The sequence below is a fragment of the Geotrypetes seraphini genome, chromosome 3 (genome assembly GCF_902459505.1).
Source record: "Geotrypetes seraphini chromosome 3, aGeoSer1.1, whole genome shotgun sequence".
Classification (NCBI taxonomy): Eukaryota; Metazoa; Chordata; class Amphibia; order Gymnophiona; family Dermophiidae; genus Geotrypetes; species Geotrypetes seraphini.
The window spans coordinates 157,871,754-157,891,606 of record NC_047086.1 but is presented as its reverse complement, the minus strand read 5'-3'; positions in this window follow the sequence as shown (position 1 = coordinate 157,891,606).

The following is a 19,853-nucleotide window of genomic DNA, read 5'->3' as shown; positions in this document are numbered from 1 at the left end:
AATTATAGTTTTGAATTGATCAACATTAAGGCCCCCCCTTTTGTCAAACTGCATTAGGGGTTTTTTTTATCGCAGATCGCTGCGGTAAAAGCTCCGATGTTCATAGGAATTCTATGAGCGTTGGAGTTTTTACCACAAGCAGCCTGTGATTTTAAAAAAAACACCTTAACACAGCTTAATAAAAGGGGCCTAAAGTATTTGCATCTCTCTCTTAAGGGTCACTTTTACAAAGTCACGGTAGCAAGTCTCAGCATGGCAAATGTGACGCAGCCCATAAGAACTGAGTGGGCTGCGTCACTACTGCGGCTTTGTAAAAGAGGCCCAAATTTTCCTCAATTGGAAGTTTTTCTAATTAGCTGATTCTAAAGTCAACAATTTGTCTAAATAAAAAATCTAGGACCTTAATAGAGGAATCTAACTTATATGATTAAGAGGAATTTGACTCAATGAATTTCCAAAACACATAAATTTAGTTTCATCAGTATTTAATTTTAGCCACATATGGCCATCCAATTTCAATTATCTGTATTTCTAAATGAACCCTAGATTTTCCCATCTTCAAGGAGTTGGTCAGCAGGATGAGGATTGAAATATCATCCACATATGCTTTGAAGTCATTCCTTTTGAATTCTAATCCCAAAGAGCTAATAAAAAGAAAAAATGAAACAGTATCAGGGATAAAGGATAATGTTGGGCATCCCATAAGGATTGTACCAGCTATTTGAAAAACCAGTTCTGTAAGAAATCCCTTAAGCCAGTGGTATCAAAGTCCTTCCTCGAGGGCCGCAATTCAGTCATGTTTTCAGGATTTCTGCAATGAATATGCATGAGATCTATTTGTATGCACTGCTTTCATTGTATGCCAATAGATCTCATGCATATTCATTGGGGAAATCCTGAAAACCCGACTGGATTGCGGCCCTCGAGGAGGGACTTTGACACCCATAAGAACATAAGAAATGCCTCTGCTGGGTCAGACCCGAGGTCCATCGTGCCCAGCAGTCCGCGGCCCAACAGGTCCAGGACCTGTGCAGTAATCTTCTATCTATACCCCTCTATCACCATTTCTAGTAGGAATTTGTCCAATCCTTTCTTGAACCCCAGTACCGTACTCTGCCCTATTACGTCCTCTGGAAGCGCATTCCAGGTGTCCACCACACGTTGGGTAAAGAAGAACTTCCTAGCATTTGTTTTGAATCTGTCTCCTATCAACTTTTCCGAATGCCCTCTTGTTCTTTTATTATTAGAAAGTTTGAAGAATCTGTCCCTCTTTACTCTCTCTATGCCCTTCATGATCCTATAAGTCTCTATCATATATCCTCTAAGTCTCCTCTTCTCCAGGGAAAAGAGACCCAGCTTCTCCAATCTCTCAGAATATGACAGGTTTTCCATACCTTTTATCAGACGTGTTGCTCTCCTCTGAACCCTCTCGACTAACGCCATATCCTTCTTAAGATACGGCGACCAATATTGGACGCAGTACTCCAAATGTGGGCGCACCATCGCCCGATACAACGGCAGGATAACTTATTTCGTTCTGGCTGTAATACCCTTTCTTAAACCAATCAAGCACTTGACCTGTTATTCACAATTCCTCCAGAATTGTTAACAGAAGAGTATGGTCAAAAGCACATGAAGGTCAAATTGAAGAAGTGCCTATTTTTCCTCACAAAAAAGAAGCTGTGTATCATTAATTAGAGAAAAAGTTCAAAGAACAGTGAACAAGATGATAAAGGGGATGGAACTCCTCTCATATGAGGAAAGACTAAATGATTAGGGCTCTTCAGCTTGGAAAAGAGACATCTGAAGGGAGATATGATTGAAGTCGACAAAATCCTGAGTGGAGTAGAACGGGTACAAATGAATTGATTTTTCACTCTGTCAAAAATTACAAAGACTAGGGGACACTCAATGAAGTTACAAGGAAATACTTTTAAAACCAATAGGAGGAAAATAATTTTCACTCAGAGAATAGTTAAGCTCTGGAACACATTGCCAAAGGTTGTGGTAAGAGCGGATAGCGTAGCTGGTTTTAAGAATGGTTTTGACAAGTTCCTGGAGGAAAACCCATTGTCTGTTATTGAGAAAGACATGGGGGAAACCATTGCTTGCCCTGGATCAGTAGCATGGAATATTGCTACTCCTTGGGTTTTGGCCAGGTACTAGGGACCTGGATTGGCCACCGTGAGAACGGGCTACTAGGCTTGATGGACCATTGGTCTGACCCAGTAAGACGATTCTTACGTTCTTAATTACTGTTTCTGTACTAAACATAGACCGAAATCCATTTTGCGAAGAATATAAAATGCTGCCATCACAGGGCCACAGCTGCACTCCTGCCATCAAACACCAGCGATCTGGTGACTTTTGACCCAGTGACTTAACTCTCGAGAATGCAGAGCTGTAGTTTTCTTCCTGTAAGCAGCCTACTGGATACTCTTGTTTTGCTGTAGTAATGAAGATGACAGAGCTCTGTTAGTCTTGTGGGCTTGAAGAAATTGTGCCCTCCTTAACTGTACAGCAAATTCTGTCCCTTGTCCTGCCTCTAGACTTTATCTCTGGAGTGAACTATGCAGTGATTGCGTCAGTCAGTCAGTTCTGTGGGTCTTCAGGCAGCCTTGGCTATTGTTTCGCAAACCATTATCAAGGCTATTATCCAGCTCCTTACAAGTGCCCTATACGCTGCACACACACTGGTTCAACTTAAGAGCTCTATAAGGTGCTCGCTCAGATAGGTGAAAACCTATGGAGCGGTATTACCAATAACCTAAAAGTCAAGGAATAGAAATGTGCTCTTTTGGTTTATGTAGTTGTGCCATTGCACTATAATGCCAGCTGCCACTGGGGGCACACAGACCCTTTCATCTTTGATGAAGTCTTATAAGGGTTCATTGTGTCCAGTAGCAAAGGCTTGGAATGACAAAGACTCATTGTCAGAGCATTCCAAGGCAGTTGTTGTCAATCAATTCCTTTTCAATACAGCCCTGGTCATCCCATAGAGCAGTGTCTCTCAAACTGTGTGTCCCGGCCTAGTAGTGTATCCCGAAGAGATTCCAGGTATGTCACGAAAGATTCCGGAATTTTACTTTAGTTTTAAAAATTCCCTTCATAAGTATACACTAGACTAGATGACATGTACGTCGCGTATGCAAGAGTCTGTCAATGTTATGAGCGTCTGTGTGCGTAAGGATACAACCGCCCAGACAAGCATCATTCTTTGACGTGATTGGTCCTTGAAAACTAACGGCAAGTCATTTTTATTTTTATTTTTTTATGCAGTAGTTATCCTAATTTGAGAAACAAAGCAATCAGGGCTCTGTTACTGTTTGGATCTTCTTATCTTTGCGCACTTGCGAACAGAAAAAAAGAGAACGACTGCAGAAGGAGGAGGATGAAATGCATGTTTGCTTGTCATCTATTGAGCCTTGTTTTGTACTCAAAACCAAACACATCCATCGCATTGATTAGTAATTCTATTCTATCTACTTTAGTTTCACTGTTACAATTATCAATATATAACTTACCCCCCTTTTTACTAAACCATGATAGCGGTTTTTAGCGCAGGGAGCCATGCTGAATGCTGCACGCTGCTCCTGACACTCATAGGAACGCTAAAAACCACTATCGCGGTTTAATAAAACGGGGGGGGTGGGGGTTAAAGAACATTAAATAAATAACTCTCGATTTTTATTTTTTGTTGGTTTTGCAATTTTATAATTTCAGTTATAATGTGCCATGAAAAACATTTGCTCCATTTAATGTGCCAGAGCTACAAAAGTTTGAGAGACACCGCCATAGAGGCTGGGCTGTCCTCCTCCCAAAGCAGCACCTGAGATATAAAGTGGAATGCCAGGCTGTTTTGCCATTCTAAATCTCAATGGCTTTATTTTGCTAAAGTAGCTGGGCTTCAGCAGTCGATTCTTAAGAGTCAGTTTCTCAGACAGCCAATCCAAACCTAGGCAGAAGCTTGCCAAACTATCTCAGATTACTATTACTGTAGCTGTGCTTAACCTAAGCTTGAGCAGCTGAGAATCCTGGACTTTCCAGGGTTCACTGGTGGAATACAGATAACTTTCTGTATACAGCCAGTTCAGACAGAGGATTTCCAGAGTAAGCTGATACGAAGCTTTATAGCTTCGGAAAAGGTGAATTGTGTCCACTGTACTTGGATTCAGACAAAAGCCATCTGTTTGATTTCAAAAAATATAAATTATGACTTCAGGAAAAGGAAAATTCACTGCAACTAGCAAGCAAGGGTGTAGCTACCATTTAGTGAGCCCAGCAAAATGTCCAGGGCCGCTTAATGGTAAGGACTTCCTGCAACTGAACCCTCCCCTTCCAGGTGCTGAAATCCAGCACCTCCCCAGGGTACCTGCAAAGCCAATGGAGGAGGAAGATCTGTGTGAAAGAGCTGGACGCAGAAAAGTAGATGATGTGGATTATATTTATAAAGAAAGAAAATAAGTGCCTACATGCAAGGTGCAGATGTTTAATTTTTAAAACTAGCTTCTGGGGGTGGGGCTAAGGGCAGGCGAGGGTGGGGACGAGGTGAAGTGAGGGTGGGGTCATGTGTCCTATTTTTTTTCATTTCACAAATATGGTAACCCTTTCTAGGAGCAACATAGCAGTGGGAGAGAACCATTAGTACCCACATTTCAAAATGACTGAAGGTGCCAAACACAGTACAAAATTACCCCTTCCTAGGCAAAATGAAGAATCTTCAGCTAGCACCCGCTGGCACCCAAAGAGCTGACCCCTGTGAAGAGACTCAAACTGCCTCACACCCCCTAAAAGAAGGGCATATGAAGCAAGATGATGTCATGCACTGTGCAGCCAATCAGAACCCAGAGCATGCAATATTGTTTTTATAGGGATCCCTCCTTCAGGAATAGGACAGTGTTAACATACAATGATCAGAACTGGAAGACAGGAACTGTAAAAGCCTCAGATCTTTCCTTTGGCAGCTGGTGACGGCAGGGCTCCAACTTTCCCATGTGGCAGTGTGTGCTTTTGCCTTTAATGCCAGTGAACTGGCTTGAAAGCAAATAGTTCTAAAGAGTGTTTGCAACCAACTGTCACAGCTCAGTGCCTCTCCTGCAGTGCCGCAGTGGGTAAGCTCCCACATATTTATTATGTTTTTACATGTAAAGTTGAATGTGTAGCTCTTCTCTGGCATTAGTTTGTCAGATCATCATGTGAACTTTTCTAGGGTTAATGAGAGGAGTAGCCTAACGGTTAACACACCAGGCTGACAATCAGCATAAGCACTGTTCACATCCCGCTGATGCTCCATAGAAACATGATGGCAGATAAAGGCCAAATGGCCCATCTAGTCTACCCTTCCACAGTAACCATTATCTCTTTTTCTCCCTCCAAGAGATCCCAAGTGCCTGTCCCAGGCCCTTTTGAATTCAGAAACAGTCTCAGTCTCCATCACCTCTTCTGGGAGACCATTCCATGCATCTACCACCCTTTCTGTAAAAAAGTATTTCCTTAGATTACTCCAGAGCCTATCACCTCTTAACTTCATCCTATGCCCTCTCATTCCTGAGCTTCCTTTCAAATGAGAGACTCGACTCATGCACATTTACATTATGTAGGTATTTAAACATCTCTATCATATCTCCCCTCTCCCGCCTTTCCTCCAAAGTATACAGATTGAGATCTTTAAGTCTGTCCCCATACGCCTTATGATGAAGACCACATACCATTTTAGTAGCCTTCCTCTGGACCGACTCCATCCTTTTTATATCTTTTTGAAGGTGCGGCCTCCAGAATTGTACACAATATTCTAAATGAGGTCTCACCAAAGTCTTATACAGGGGCATCCATACCTCCTTTTTCCTACTGGCCATACCTCTCTCTATGCAACCTAGCATCCTTCTAGCTTTCGCTGTCACCTTTTCAACCTGTTTGGCCACCTTAAGATCATCACATACAATCGCGCCCAAGTTCCGCTCTTCTGTCGTGCACATAAACTCTTCACTCCCTAATCTGTACCGTTCCCTCGGGCTTTGCATCCCAAATGTGACCTTGAGCAAGTCATTTAACCCTGCATTGCTTCTGCTACCAAGTTACTTCATGAGCCCTTTCGGGATCATGAAATACCCACTAGAGCTGAAAGTAAGTCACCCTGAGCTGCTACTGTAAAAAAAAAAAAAAAAAAAGGCATGAGCTAAACCAAAGAAGAGCTTTAGCTTTGCTGCAACTGGCCAACAGTTCTCTGCCCTCACCATGTGCAGATGTGTTTACTTTATAAATGAATCAAGGGAAAGGGGTTGTCTTATTTTTACTAGATCTGCATTTAAAAAAAAAAAAGTTTAAAAATATATTTGTAAGGTAGGCAAGAATTCCATAGTTGTGGAAAAATGTGTGATAGCTGAGGCATAACCCCAAATCAAGGGCGGAAAAAGCCACAACACATAGGCTTACATCTTGAATCATACGTCTCCTATAGTGACTTTGCCAGTTACAGTTGACTGGGTATTTAAGTTTCTATCACCTGCATAAAAATTTAATTGGTGTAATCGACATTTGTGAATGAATCAAAGAGGGTGTGTGTGCTGTTACGTGAAGAGAGAATGATTAACTGAACCAGAGAAAAACAGTGCAATGGAACACAGTACTGAACCAGCTTTATTCAAGAGAAGGAAGCCAAAATTGCTCGATTGTTATAATTATAGTGCAAGGATAAATCAGGACTTACGTAGCTTCACACACTCCAGGCTGATTCCAGCACAGCTCTGTAGAAGACTGGTCTGTTTCAGGGCGCAGAAGCCAGAAATAATTAATTAATGCAATTCCCATGCGTTTTGTTTGCACGTCAGGGTGTAGCTTCTCAGCTAAAACGTGATTTGTTTAAATTTTATGCCCTGGTTCCAAAATGTCTGGGTTGTTTGTGCAAGTGGAGAAAGGCTTGAAAATTGTACTGATAAAGGGGTGGGGGGAGTTATTCATTTATATTCCACTTATAACCTAAGTTTTGCACATTCATATACTCATTTTTCCCTATCTGTCCCAGTGGGCTTGCACTCTATCTAATGTAACTGGGGCAAAGGAGAATTAAGTGACTTGATAACTCACCCCACACTCACAAGCACAAAGGAACTGTAATAATAATTTTAAAAACTCTCAAATATCCTTAGTGCAAATCCTGTTCTCAAAAAAAGAGATTTCACTTTTTATTCCTTTACAATAACATAATTTTAAACCTCTTCCTAAGGCTCAACAACGCACTGTGGACTTAAAAACTCAAAAAGCCACTACTATGCTTCAGGAATCTTATAAATGGGGTGAAAAAGCCTCAGACTGGTGCCTGCTGCTAATTTTACAAGCATTCAGGCTACTGTTAGTTACCTCATCCGGCATAAAAAACCCCTCCTCCAAGTATTCCTATATTCAGTAATAAATATTTTTTCAATAATAAATACTTTTAAAATATTCAAATATTTCAATAAATTCCCATCCACATTTATTTTTTTTAATTTATTTATTCAGTTTTCTATACCGTTCTCCCAGGGGAGTTCAGAACGGTTTACATGCATTTATTCAGGTACTCAAGCACTGGGAGCCCTACTCTAAACTCTTAAAGAACAGCTGTGTCAGAAGCGACCATAAAACAGTGCTACGGTAAGGTGGAGGGAGGGAGATGGCGGGGACCGCGCGATCTTGATTGCCTCACTGCGGGGACAAGTCCATTCACCGCTCCACGGGACGGTGAATGGCCTTGTCCCCGTCCCGCAGAGGCCACTATTTTTTCTTCCCCGTTTCGGCGGGTTACCCGCGGCTAAACGCAGCTAGCCGCGGATAACCGCCACCGTGTCATTCTCTAATCAGAACCAAAAAACAAGGCAATGTCAACAATAGAAGAATAGCTAAGGAAGCAAAACATCCAGGAGTTTACATGTGAGACCTATCAAAGGGCAAGGTAGAGTGGAAGTTCCCAGATTAAAACAGACTCGGGAGACCAGTCAGAGAAGTTGCATTCTCAGACGAGCAATTGGAGCAAGCTGCATCATTACGGCATGGCTATGAAAAGCATAAGAGGCTTTGTACGAATGTCACTTTCTATGCAAAGGGGGCATCCTGGAGCAAAAGCACATTACAAAGAGCATCAGGACAGCTGTACTGGTTAGTGTCTAGACCCTTTCCTTGGTTTTTGCCCTGGGCCCCAGTGTGTCTTAATGTTGACCAGTGGCATACCTAGCATATGTGACACCCGGGGCCTATCATTTTTGACACACCCCAATCTATATGAAAAATATGATTTTTAGTAACAATCCACATATCGCACAATAGTGTACCTAGGAAAAGGCAGCATCTTAAACACTGCAGTGAGCACTAGAAAACCAACACATACATTGTAAAACTAAACAAGCCAGATCCCGCACAGTCAATTGATTCTGCAGTCAATGCCAACTGAAAACTATGTTCTTTTCATGCACACTGAACAGAGATACACCCTCGCCCAATATGGAATAATCACAAACTAAAAATAGAAATATGTAGACAAAAGTTAAACTGAACCGCCAAGAAACCAGACTCTGCATACAATGCAACACCACAACACCACAAAAACAGTAACACATGTCCTCTAATACTGTGCAAAATATAAAGACAGTAGATGTAAATTTGAAAAAACTGATACATAACAATCACCACTTTACAAATTAACAAATAAAAATAAAACAAATAACAAGAAATAAGAAAATACCATTTTATTGGACTAATCCATTTTTCAATTAGCTTTCAGAGGCCAAATCTTTCTTCAGAACAGTACTGTTATGGTATCCTGTCCTGACCTGAGGAAAAGGATTTAGTCCAAAAAATTGCCTTATTTCCATTTCCTATTTATAAACTTTTATCAATACAGTTACAATAATTGATTCTAAGTAAAGCAACAAAAAAATCTTTCTACCTTTTGTCGTTTCTGCTTTAATTATCTTCTCTTTGCTCTCTTCTTTCTATACAGCATTTGTCCTCTCTCCCTTCCATGCAACATCTGCCCTCTCTTTGCCCCTTAAACCCAGCTTGTGCCCTCTCTCTCTACCCCTTCCATCTACTGTCACCCTCTCTCTGCCCCTTGCATCCACTGTCCACCCTCTCTCTGTTCCATATGGCATCTTCCATCTTTCTATGTCCCTTCAATAAACTGTATATCCTGTGCCCTTTCTCTCCTTTGTACATGATTCATTTTGGCTTCCCCCCCCCCCCTCCCCTATGCTCTGGCATCTCTCTCTTCTCCTTTCCTTCCTTCCTTCCTTCCCACTCCACCCCATGGTCTGGCATCTCTATCTCCTTGCCTTCGCTCCCCCCATGTCCTGGCATCTCCTCTCCTTTCTTTCCCCCTGGTCTGGCATTTTGTCTCCTTTAGTTTGCCTTCCTTCCCCCCCCCCCCATGCCCTGGCATCTCTCTCTTCTCCTTCTGTATCCCCCTCCCACTTCTTCTGTCTCCCCCTCCCATTCCATTATCTAGCATCTCTTCGCCTTCCTTTCTGTCCTTCCTTCCACCTGGTCTGGCATCTGCCTCCTCCCCCTCCATGGTCTGGTAGCTCCTTTCCTTTCCTCCCATGGTCTCGGCATCTCTTTCCTCTCCCTTCCCTTGTGTTCCTACTCCCCTCTCTCTCCCCAATTGGGTGCTGCTGCAGCACTTCTCTTACCCTCCCCAATTGGGTGCTGCAGCAGTACTTCTCTTCCCCTCCCCCCTCCCCAATTGGGTGCAGCAGCAGCACTTCTCTTACCCTCCCCAATTGGGTGCTGCAGCATTTCTCTTCCCCTCCCCCCAAAAAATTGGGTGCAGCAGCAGAACATTTCTCTTCCCCTTTCCCTCTCCCATTGGGTGCAGCAGCATATATCTTCCCCCTCCCCCCCTTGGGTGCAGCAGCAGCATTTCTCTTTCCCCTCCCCATCCCCAATTGGGTGCAGCAGTACTTCTCTCTTGCCCCCTCCCCAATTGGGTGCAGCAGCAGCATCTCTTTTCCCCCCGCCCCCCTCCTTGGGTGCAGTAGCAGTAGCATTTCTCTTCCTATCTCTCCCATCGGTGGAGTCACAAGCTTCCCTCCATCGCTGACCTGTTGCTGCTCTTCCTTGCTTCGGGCCTTCCTCTTTGCCGGGTCCTGCCTTCACGGAAACAGAAAGTAGGCAGGACCTGGCAGCCAGGAAGGCCCATAGCATGGAAGAGCAGCAAGACAAGTAACTTCCCTCTGTCGCTGACCTGTCTCCCTTAGCTTCCCCCCGTTGCTGACCTTAGCCCTAGCGAACACATGCTCCAGGGCTCGAACATGTGCGTGCCTTCTCTTCTCCTCCCCCCACCCACCCCCCCGGAGGGAAAAGAAGGGAAGCTGGCATGCACACCTTAAAGATCGAAGCATGAGTTCGCTTTGGGCTAAGGTGGGAAATCACCAAGCCGGTGAGAGGTGGGGTTGTTGGTTTTTTTTTTTTTAATGTTGAGCAGCGGCAGGATTCGCAATAGATGGCAGCCGGGCGATCATCTAAATTAGCCGGGCACAGCGCCCGACTAAAAGGCCCTAGGGCAGTGGTAGGCAAACTCATTAGTCAAAAGAGCCAAATCAACAATACAACGATTAAGATTTTTTTTGACAGCCCATACCCCGTTCCCATTTGCGCTACGACGGCTACATCAGCCTGACTGACACCCAGCTTGTCTGCACGTATTCGAATCTCGATTCGTGGAAGAGCCTAGAGAATAACAGGGGGGAAAAATTTGTCTCCATCCCCTCCCCGTCCCCGTAAGCTTGGTCCCCATCACCGCAAACCACCTGATTCCATCCACACAAGCCTTGAATTGTAATATATTGAACTTATTATATTAAAGTCTACAAAGAAACAATATTCTGTACAATTGTCAATTTATAAATCAGCGTCTTCTCCCCACTCTCTCTTCTCCATTTCCTTTCAGCGTCCTCAGCCCACTCTCTCTCCACTTTCCTTCAGCGCACGCACATAAAAACAAGCAAGTAATTTTATATCATTTTCATTCCATTCATTCATAGAAATTAAAGTCTAAATAATGCCAGTCACATAACAAAACATGATTTTACAAAAATAATTCCCTGCACAGTCAAGCCTAAAAGGATTACTAGATGTCTTTCAGCAGCTCCCCTCCCTCCCTCCCCCTTACCTTTTGTGGCCAAGTCAAAATGATCTACCAACAATAAAATTTTAAAAACACAAAGCACACTGTACGCAGAGAAAATGTTAATTATCATTTATATTCTGCAGGTTTTCAAAGAGGTCAAGACAGATGACTTTATGCAATGTCACCTTAGTAACAACTATACAAAAATAGACAAATATACCCCCTCCCTTTTTACTAAACCGCGATAGTGGTTTTTAGTGCAGGGAGCTGCACTGAATGCCCCACACAGCTCTCGACGCTCATAGGCTCCCTGCGCTAAAAAACGCTATTGCGGTTTAGTGAAAAGGGACAAACCAGTTCAGTCTGAATCCTACCGCCACTCCTTGTTCCCTTGCCTCAGGTACAAACTCAAAAGTTGATATTGAAATAAGAATAGTCATATAGGGTCAGACCAATGATCTGTCTAGCCCAGTAGTCAGCTTCCAACAGTGGCCAATCCAGGTCACAAGAATATGGCAGAAACCCAAATAGTAACAACATTCCATGATACCAATCCCAGGGCAAACTGGCTTCCCCTGTGTCTTATCTCAATAGCAGACTATGCACATTCCTCCTGGAACTTAAAACCTTTATTAAACACAGATACGCTAACCACTATTATTGCCACATCCTCTGGCAATGAGTTCCCAAACGTAACTATTCTTTGAATGAAAATATATTTCCTCCTATGAAGGGGTGCTGAAAAGTTCTCAGCCCATCCAACCAACTTCCTAAATTCTGAGCACTATTTTGCCACTGTACCTGAAAAGAGTGCTATTTGCAGAACCAAAATTCTATGTTTTGATATTGAACCATATCCACACCATTCTCTTCTTGGTTGGGCTGCAAACTTTTCAGCACCCCCTCGTATTTGTTTTAAAAGTATTTCCATAAAGGATTTGCATACTAAAATCACCTTAATACTTTCCACTTGTTATTTGTGCAGGCAGCAGAAGAGGCAGTTAAAATAATTCTGAAAATCCCAGATGTGGACATTGGTTTATTCCTCCAACCTACAAACCCATCAGAAATGTATTTTGTTAACTTGACTAAAAATAAATGTATTCATACTGTAAAAGCCCAAGTCTTCTTTAACTTGAAGGAGGAGGATAATTTTTAATTAGGTCCATTTATTCCAAGTGAATCTCGGTTTGCCTTGGTACTCATAAATATTTTTCAAACTTCTCATCACTTTCATCAAGGGGATTTTTTCTTTGAAGCTAAGCATGAAAAATTTTAAAGAAAAACAACTATTCCTGGGATTGCTGATAAATCATATATTTTAAGAATTACAAAGAAATAAAGTTCACAGTTGCTCGTGTACTTCATTCCGAAGCATTAGAATAAAAGTACCATTCTAATTTAAAACTACCTAGTTTTAATCCAACATTCATCTTGAAACTGAAGCTAACAAGTTGTAACAGTTCTTTGTACAACTAGATTTCTTCTTATTTCAAAGAAGTCAATGAATGGAAGATCTGACTCCATAGCTTGCTTCATTATTGATACTGTGCTCAGCACCTCTCCTCAACCTCTAGGTTTTCTTAATTGCAAGCACTGATAATGGTAATGGCAAATAAAGGATCATGAGTGTGGGGTTTCTCTTGTCCTTGTTTTTCTCCTGCTTAAAAATATGCAGAAGTTCTGTTTTATTTATTTACTAGTCTTTAAGCCCGTTACATTAACAGGTGCTAGAACATATGTGTGTGTGTCTGTCTTTATTTCTTTCTCTCTCTCTCTCCTTAGCCGCTTTCTTTCTTTCTGCCTTTCTTTTTCCTTAGCTGTCCTCTGTTCCTTTTTCTTCACCCCCCTGTTCAGCAGTAGGCATCCCTTGCTTTTTTATCCCCCCTCCTCCTTCTTATCCCTATGATACTCTTACCTTGCTCTATCCCTGAGCAGAGGTTCCCGACAGCCGCCCAGTTGCACCCATTGGAAAAGTTCCCACTGCCGCATCCCGCACCCCTCCTGACGCGGCTCCCGCTGTCCTTTCTGTCTGTCTCTGTCCCTGGCCCCCTTTGCCTGTCTGTCTTTCTGTGTATCTCCCTGCCCCTGTGTCTTTCTTCTTTCTCCCTCTGTCTGTCTGTCCAAAGCAGCATTCCATCCCCCTCCATTTCCCTCCCCCCACACCAGTTCCCTGTGCACCTGCCCCTGTGTCTTTCTTATTTTCTTTGTGTTTCCCTTCCTTTCTTTCTGTCTGTCCAAAGCAGCATTCCCTCCCCCTCCATTTCCCTCCCCCCCCCCACCAGTTCCTTGTGCAGCAGCATTAGCGTTTCCTCTACCCCCCCCTTTCCCTTCCCGCGGTCCGGACTACAAACGTGGTGATTCCAGCAGCGCTTGCATCAGTCTCCACACGTTGCTTCGGGTCCTTCTACTGCCCTGATTTACTCTGGCATGTCCCTGATGACATCATCAGAGACGCGGCAGAGCAAATCAGGGCAGTAGAAGGGCCCAAAGCAGCGTGTGAAGACTGATGTACACGCTGCTGGAATCGCCATTCGGGCCCGCGGGAAGAGAAGGGGGTGGTTGTCAAAGGAGGAACGGAGATCGGCGGCGGCAGGAGGAACGGAGATCGTCGTCTGGCTGCGGTCCGGCTTGTGGAGAGCAGGGAGGCTGTGGGGAAGAGAAGGGGGTGGTTGTCAAAGGAGGAACGGAGATCGGCGGCGGCAGGAGGAAAGGAGATCATCGTCTGGCTGCGGTCCGACTTGTGGAGAGCAGGGAGGCTGTGGGGAAGAGAAGGGGGTGGTTGTCAAAGGAGGAACGGAGATCGGCGGCGGCAGGAGGAAAGGAGATCATCGTCTGGCTGCGGTCCGGCTTGTGGAGAGCAGGGAGGCTGTGGGGAAGAGAAGGGGGTGGTTGTCAAAGGAGGAACGGAGATCGGCGGCGGCAGGAGGAACAGAGATCATCGTCTGGCTGCGGTCCGGCTTGTGGAGAGCAGGGAGGCTGTGGGGAAGAGAAGGGGGTGGTTGTCAAAGGAGGAACGGAGATCGGCGGCGGCAGGAGGAACGGAGATCATCGTCTGGCTGCGGTCCGGCTTGTGGAGAGCAGGGAGGCTGTGGGGAAGAGAAGGGGGTGGTTGTCAAAGGAGGAACGGAGATCGGCGGCGGCAGGAGGAACGGAGATCGTCGTCTGGCTGCGGTCCGGCTTGTGGAGAGCAGGGAGGCTGTGGGGAAGAGAAGGGGGTGGTTGTCAAAGGAGGAACGGAGATCGGCGGCGGCAGGAGGAACGGAGATCGTCGTCTGGCTGCGGTCCGGCTTGTGGAGAGCAGGGAGGCTGTGGGGAAGAGAAGGGGGTGGTTGTCAAAGGAGGAACGGAGATCGGCGGCGGCAGGAGGAACGGAGATCGTCGTCTGGCTGTGGTCCGGCTCGTGGAGAGCAGGGAGGCTGTGACGTATTAAGCGAGCAGGTGGTGACGTAAAACCCGCGCATGCGCAATCGTGTTTTCGCAACGGATCAGGGAACATGTTTTTTTAGTGCGCATGCGCGGCCTATCATTTTATTATATTAGATTCAATATTCTATACTGTTCTCCCAAGGAAGCTCAGAATGGTTTGACACGAGTTCATTCAGGTACTCAAGCATTTTTCCCTGTCTTAACCCAGTGGGCTCACAATCTATCTAATGTACCTGGTGCAATGGGGGGATTAGGTGACTTTGCCCAGGGTCACAAGGAGCAGTGTGGGTTTGAACCCACAACCTGAGGGTGCTGAGGCTGTAGCTTTAACCACTGTGCCACACTCTCCCCTGTGCACCTCTTCACACGCATCTATCTGGCAGTTTCCATTCTACCACACGCACAATCAACTACATCCTGGATTATTTGGAAAGATGGATGAATAACAAAACTAACACATTACATCGGGTTTTCACCAGAGTTGTGCAACTATGGAACTCTTGAGCACACAAGGAAAATAATGAAAGTTAGTCATCTGTTGTTGTAGAAAGATGTATTGTATTAAGAACATAAGAACATAAGCAGTGCCTCTGCCGGGTCAGACCACAGGTCCATCCTGCCCAGCAGTCCGCTCCCGCGGCGGCCCAAACAGGTCAAGACCTGTCTGAATCATCAGAAGGGGCTCCCTTGCCACCTTGGTTTCCCATTTAAGTCCTGCCTTCCTATCGAAGTCCTAGCCCTCCGGTCTTGCACATGCACGACCTGGTTGGTTTATACTCATTACCTGGGTAACTTCCTATACTTGTGTTACATCCCAGCTCCTCCCTCAGTATCCCACGATCCCTATATCCCTCAGGAATCCATCCAATCCCTGTTTGAATCCTTGTACCGTACTCTGCCTGATCACTTCCTCCGGTCGCGCATTCCAAGTGTCCACGACCCTTTGTGTGAAAAAAAACTTCCTTTGTTTTGAACCTGTCTCCCTTCATTTTCTCCGAATGCCCCCTTGTACTTGTTGTCCCCTTCAGTCTGAAGAATCTGTCCCTATCCACCCTCTCTATGCCCCTCATGATCTTGAAGGTCTCTATCATATCTCCCCTAAGCCTCCTTTTCTCCAGAGAGAAGAGCCCCAGCCTATCCAGCCTCTCGGCGTATGAGCAGTGTTCCAGCCCTCTTACCATTTTCGTTGCTCTCCTTTGGACTCTCTCAAGTACCGCCATGTCCTTCTTGAGGTGCGGCGACCAATACTGAACGCAGTATTCTAGATGTGGACGCACCATCGCTCGATACAATGGCATGATGACTTCCCGTGATCTGGTTACTATGCCCTTCTTTATGATTCCCAGCATCCTGTTGGCTTTTTTCGAGGCTGCTGCACACTGTGCAGATGGCTTCAGTGATGCATCCACCAGCACACCCAAGTCTCTCTCGAGTCTGCTGTCTCCCAACAATACCCCCCCCAATTTGTAGTTGAACAACGGGTTCTTTTTCCCTATATGCATGACCTTGCATTTGTCCACGTTGAAGCGCATTTGCCATTTGTTTGCCCAGTCTTCCAGCTTGTCCAGGTCCCTTTGCATGTCCTCACACTCCTCCCTGGTCCTAACTCTGCCGCACAGTTTGGTATCGTCTGCGAATTTTATAACCTCACATTTTGCCTCCTTTTCCAGGTCATTGATGAATATGTTAAAGAGTAAAGGCTCCAGCACCGATCCCTGTGGCACACCGCTCGTGACTCCCCGCCAGTCAGAATATTGACCCTTTACTCCAACCCTCTGCAGTCTACCCGACAACCAGTGCTTGATCCATCTGTGCACATCCCCTCCCACCCCGTGGTTCCACAGCTTCTTAAGAAGCCTTTCATGTGGCACCTTGTCGAAAGCCTTTTGAAAGTCGGGGTAAATGATGTCTATGGGCTCCCCATTGTCCACCCGACTGCTTATTCCCTCAAAGAAGTACAGAAGGTTTGTTAGGCACGACCTTCCCTTACAGAATCCATGCTGGCTTGTTCTCAGTAGGCCATTCCTCTCGATGTGCTCGCAAATGTCGTCCTTGATCATAGCTTCCACCATCTTCCCTATAATTGAAGTCAGGCTCACCGGCCTGTAGTTCCCGGGGTCACCCCTCGATCCCTTCTTGAAGATGGGTGTGACATTTGCCAATTTCCAGTCCTCTGGTACCTCACCAGTTTTCAAGGATAGGTTGCAAACATGTTGGATTGTGCCCGCTATTTCCTGTCTTAGTTCTTTCAGAACCCTTGGGTGGATCCCGTCCGGGCCTGGTGATTTGCCACATTTTAACCTGTCTATCTGTTTGAGGACATCCTCCCTACTTACCTCTATGTGCTCTAATTTTTCAGCCTGTTCCCCACTCATGAGCTCCTCTGAGTCTGGTATATTAGATGTGTCTTCGCTCGTGAAGACCGACGAGAAGAACGTGTTCAACCTCTCAGCTACCTCTTTTTCCTCCTTAATCACTCCCTTCCTGTCCCCATCGTCCAACGGCCCTACCTCCTCTCTCGCTGGTCGTTTCCCCTTAACGTAACTGAAGAATGCCTTGAAGTTTTTCGCCTCCCTGGCCAGCCCCTCTTCGTACTTCCCCTTTGCTTGTCTAACCTCCCGGTGGCATTCCTTTTGGCATTTCCTATGCGCCTGATGATTTTCCTCTGTTGGATCCTTTTTCCATCTCCGGAAAGATACTTTTTTGTCCTTTATCGCCCTCTTTACTTCTATTGACATCCAAACCGGGTCCTTTGATCGCTTGTTCTTGCAGCCTTTCCTATATTAGAATATATTAAATTAATGCATATCTTCAAAGTCCATATGATGAAAGAAAAGAAACGTTTACAGATAATTCAAAACATTGCCGTTAAACTTATTCACAACGGTAAAAAATATGATCATGTAACTCCTTTCCTGGTCGATTCACACTGGCTTCCCATTAACCACTGGCTTCCCATTAACCATTAATTTAAAATTCTACTCCTAGAATTTAAAACCTTATCTACGAGCGAACCGCAATTTATAAATAGGATGCTTATTCCATATAACACATCCCGCTCTCTTCGTTCTATGGCCCAAGGACTACTCGCAGTCCCTTCCTTAAAAGTTATTGGCACTAGGCGTCATGATATGTTTTCAATAGTGGCCTCCCAGGTCTGGAACTCCCTACCTCAATACATAAGAGAAGAAAAAGACATTAGCCATTTTAAAAATAAATTAAAAACTTTTTTAACCTCTGAATGGAATATATACAGTGCAGTAGACTCCCTACCAAAAATTAAAAAAAAACAAAAGAAAGAAAAATGGATATCCCTCCTTATGTTTTTCCCCTCTATAGTTCCTTTTTATCTTCAAAATTATTAATTTTGTAACTTTACCCCTTTACTCCCTTCGTATTCAGTCTTGTCTGTTCGTCTAACCCCTTTTTTCTTAGCTAAATTTTTAAATTGTATGTTTACTTTGGATTTTACTGTAATTCGCTTAGTAAATTATGAATAAGCGATTCATCAAATTTCTAATAAACTTGAAACATGAGGAAGTTTTGTGGTACCACATTTTGCCCCATATTAAAGCATGTTTTACATGCAGAAAATGGTTTATTATATAAAATGCAGGCCCACAACACCTGATACCAGCTACCTGATTAGAGATTTCCAAGAGCATAGTTTGGAAGAAGTAGGGGCAGGCTTGCGGTGTACATATGTTCTGCCCCCGTTTTATGTAGGTATTTACTCAGTTTCTTGTACAAATGTTTATGCTAAGATGTACGAGTAAAGTGTGCTCTGTGGACTTAAATCCCCAGAAGGCTTTGGTTCACCCAGACAGCTAGACTGCAACCACAGAGCTTAAGCCTGCCCCCTTTCTTGTTCAGTCTGAGAGAGAACAGTTGCCATATTTATAGACCACATGGCTGTATGAGAACCTAAGTTTAGCATTGCTCTCCTACCACCTTTTCTCCCTTTTTTTGTAACTGGCCTGACGCATGCACAACTTAGTCACAGGCATTTAGGCCTGGTTTTAGTTGGTCTAAAATGGACGCATCTGTTATGTGATGCACACAGATGCATAATGTGATTTTATAAAAGGTACTTGTACCTTGTCGAATCATGCTAAGTGCCATTCTAGTCGGTGCCGATTTTTTGGGCATTCTATATACAATCGGGCTCAGATTGTCTAAACAGCGCCATTATCAGCGGCTGCTGATCGCATGTCAACCACGCAACGGCGCTGTTTAGAGAATCCAGGGTTTTCAAGGCCATTTCCAGCGCCTACCTTTTGATGTGAACCGCGCCTCCATAGGCGCATTACAGCACCTAACTCCACTTCCAGCATTAGCCGTGCCTAGTGGGGTTAGGCGCCATAAAGCACCTATGGAAGTGCGATTCTGGCACCATTTTTGTAAGGCACTGGTAGGAACCTTGAAAATCAGTTTAAAACATTGTCTAAACAGCATTTTTCATTTTGGGGGGGGTGCCTTCCAGCGCTTAACAAGCCGGTGCCATTTCTAGAATATAGGTTTCAATGAGTAAAGATGAGCAGCAGGTGTTTGAGCATGGTCTATCATTTGTATTCACTGTACAATATGATTCACTCATGGCAGGATTCAGTCATTTTTTTGTTTGTTAGAGAGCCCTCCCTTTTTTTCAACTTAAATCGTATTTGCTTGATCTTTCAGTGGCATCCATCCCCTCATGGTGGGTACCTCTTGGACCCGAGGATCCTACAAGTATAGGATTTTGATGGGTGCTGGCCAGGGTCAAGAGTAAGACAACATCCAGGGCCCCCATCCTATTGCAGTCTTTCGCTACCTTGTATGCCACAGTCTTCCTCCATCTGATCTGCCATTGAGGACAAGTTCAAAGATAGTTCTTTGCACTTAATCTCTCTCTCCATTTTACTCTACCAGGCGCATAAGTTCCTGACAAGATCACTCTCCAAGTCACTGGGTAAAGCATGCATCTCTACCACAACGAGGCAATAATCCTTGGAAAAGCTAAATAAACATGTACGGTAGGCCACAAGAAAGGAAGTATCTATTGAGAAAAAAATCCAACAGAAATTCTCATAACTTTGAAGCTAATTCTTTCTGACTTAGAAAGGAAGCTGCGGGACTTTTCTTGGCTTTACTTCTTTTGCAAATTTAAAATCCCCAACTTCTCAGAAAGAAAGGCATGTACATTATTCTTTTGTTTTGCTTTCTGTACTAGATTGAATCTAGTCCAAATACCCTGGATCCCTGCATTGAAATCTGGTTTTCTATAGCAGACTTGGCTAATTCTGCTCGTTGAAGACCTCCCTCCCATAGTTCAGGAGGAAAGAAGAGC